Consider the following 3,419-nt stretch of genomic DNA (forward strand, 5'->3'; position numbering starts at 1 on the left):
GATCCAGGTGGATATTGTTGGCCATCCTCCTATTCCACTTGGACCCTGACCATTATTTCTTTAAATTTTTTAGTTTCATTAATTGTAGTATAGTTTATTATTTTTGGTAGTTTTTTGGGTCCTGAACTTCCGAAGCTGTTTTGAGGTCCTAAACAACGTTTTTTATAAAACGATCAAATGTGATTAAGGGACTCATTGACTCACTTTTATAGTTGAGAGTTTTATTCCTTGGATATATATTTCTAGTGAGGTATTGTGTTTGTCAAATGAAGATCGTATGCCAATGTTATGACCATGGGAAGTTGATGTACCAATTTACCCAAACGGGGCCCACAATTTTGATGCTTCATCTCCTAGGGTTAGTTTTTTGGATGTTTAGGCTTTTCCATTGTTTCTCAATAATAAATAGGCCGTTGAGCCTCATTATAACACAGTTTAGAGGCATGTAGTCGCCACATCTCTTCTTAGAGGTAAAGCTACCATCATCTGAGCTAGTTTATTTTCCATTCTGTATGTAAGCATATTCCAGTTCTTTGATATTAATGAAATGAAGTTTTATTTCTATTGCATCTCTATGTTTATGTTTATATCTGTATTTGTTGCGTTCCTATATAAGTCTGGACTAATGGTATCAGAGGGTCTGCTCTTTCTCTATTTTTCTATGCATGTACCCAACGAGGTTAGGGTATAAGGTGTTAGGGCTCGAACTGGTTGAAACTTTGCAAGATCATCCTCACAAACCTCAATGACCTCCATGGTGGAAGAAAATAAAGATGAGATAGTAGGAGATCCCTTCAAAATATTTCTCAAAGAAGTCGTCAAGTGACAAAGAAACAAGATGATGGACAACTTTGCCCAGGTCCTTCGACGACTACCCACACATGACACATCTTCATCCAAAAACCACTCTAGAGTCACCACTCCCTTTAAAGTACAAGTCAACTTTGACATCCCCATATTTGAAGGCCAGATAGATGCAAATGTTGTAGATAAATGGTTAAGTATGTTAGAAGGATATTTTCAGTTCATGATTTTTCCAATCGGGAAAATATTACTTTTTCACTCCTCAAAGTTTCCCCCCATGTCAAGGGCTGGTGGGAAACTTACTATGAGAATAGGGACGAGAGGGAACCCTCCTATTTTCAACCACACCCACTTGGAATTATTTTCGAGACGCCATTAAGGAGCAATATTACCCCGTTGGGAGGTATGAAGATAAATACATGAAGTGGACCATGCTACAGTAAGGAAGAGACCAAGATGTGCCTGAGTTCACAAATATTTTTCATTCCCTTCGCATGAAGTTGGGTATCAAGGATTTTGAACAACATTTGGTACTCAAATACAACGTCTGTCTAAACTGGTACATCTAGGATGAGATGGAGTTCCTGGACATCTCCTCGCTCTGCACTGCCTATTGATACGCTGTCAAGATCGAGCTGAAATTTAAACAGAAGAAGTGAGACTTTGGATCTATGAATCCAAAGTAGAGGAAGGCACCCCCAAATCGCAGAATGAAGCAACAAAACTATAGATTAATGGATTTAGATGTAAAATACACAAGGGTATTTGTAAATAATATTTTATTAATAAGATGAATGTACAAGAGATTATTGAATGTTACAATGAGGGCTTGCATATATACCTGGGCATGTGCCCCTTGATGACTAGCCATGTCTTTTTAGACATGCCTTTTCATTAAACTAATGACTATTAAAAATTACTACTTTGATTATTTATTATTTACATTTATTTTTATTTATTTTATTTGTTATGAATTATATTCATAACATTGCCCCTTTCTTCAAAAAGCTTTGTCCTCAAAGCTTAATTGCCGACAATTTCCTTCACTTTGCCTACTCATTCCGGCATGTGTAAGTGGTACTATTGAACTTAATCCATTTTCCTCCTTTTTTTTTAATTAATTAATTAATTTATTGATTTTTATTTTGTTATATATATATAATGTTTTTAAGAAATAACTTCACAATTGTTTTTTATAAAGTAACTTAATAATTTAATAAATGACTTTATAAAAACTTTATAAAGTTACTTTACTAATTAAAGTTGTTAAGGTTACTTATTATATTTTTATTTTTATTTTTTTATACCCACCATACGGATTTGTACGGTCACGTTCATAGACTCAATGTGCTAATGGCTTGTGGAGATGCGTGTTGTAAAACAGTTAAGAATTTTGGGAAGCCAAGTCCACGAGCATTACCTTAGATTATAAACAAGCACATCTATGTTTTATGTAATGTAACCGCGTATGTTGGAATCTTGTTTGAAGAAAATATTCTCCCCTATTCCTACGCAGTTGAAGCATTGGAATTTTTAGGAAATTCTACTCTTAAATTCCTGACGTAGAGATGTAGGCATCCTTGCAATATCCTTCCATGCCCAAGATGATGATGGGGAGAGGAGGAGGTGATGGTGATCATTATGAAACTCCGATATAATAATACGACCAAATTGTTGCAAATAATCTTACTCATGTTCATCATCGTCATCATCTAGGTTAAGTTGGTCCAGTTGCAAGTGCAAGTGTAGTGTTGCAATGAATAGTATCCATGCACCACAGGTGAGAAACTGAGTCCATAACACAACAGTTCCCTGTTGAAGTGCTAGTTATAGGAAGGTTGCAAGAAGCATGGGAAACTGACAACTATTTTCTCTAGTTCTGTTCAATGGGATTGTGAAACCCACAATGCTCAAAGGTGCCTCACAGGTTCGCACCATGAAGTAGAATGAATCATTGTAGTAAACCATATTGCATGATGCTCGGTACATTCCTTGTCAGGTTTGAATTACACTTATATTGCGTAGAAATACCGGTATCCTCTATCTTGGATCAAGTATTGGTGGATACTCTAACGATATAGAATAATAAAGTTTGAAAGTCACAAATCCTGTAAGAGCCTAATAAAATTCTACAAATGCCATCATAACATAAAAATCAACATCCCTGGGGAGAACTTGTTGCAAAACATGTGTGTGAGCCATGTAATGTTTTGACCCTCGACTTCTTCCTGGTAGTAGATGCCCTTGACAGAAAAAAATGTCTTACACAAAGAATGTGTTTTGGAAATTTAGGCCTGCCACTCCAAACTTAATCTTTGACAATTGTGGACATACTCAGCATGAATGTCATGTGTCTTGTGTATGGGCAAAGCTGCAAAAATATGCATCATTGTGAGAGAATCATCCAGGTCATAAAGAGCATCAATAAAGGCCAGATACCTCTGCCTCACAATATGGTCAAGAGTATATGAAGGCTTATTATTCTCCAAACGAGAGGCCAAATTTTTGTTCTTCTTTTCCAAAGATTTTTTTACCTTCTTGTTAAAAGCCTTAATTTGACTTCTTTTATCAAGCAAAGGGTTATGGGAAAGAAACAAAATATCTTTGATATGATA

The sequence above is a fragment of the Pinus tabuliformis genome, chromosome 9 (assembly GCF_031772625.1).
Source record: "Pinus tabuliformis cultivar Carrire ecotype Pingquan chromosome 9, CPIR1, whole genome shotgun sequence".
NCBI lineage: Eukaryota > Viridiplantae > Streptophyta > Pinopsida > Pinales > Pinaceae > Pinus > Pinus tabuliformis.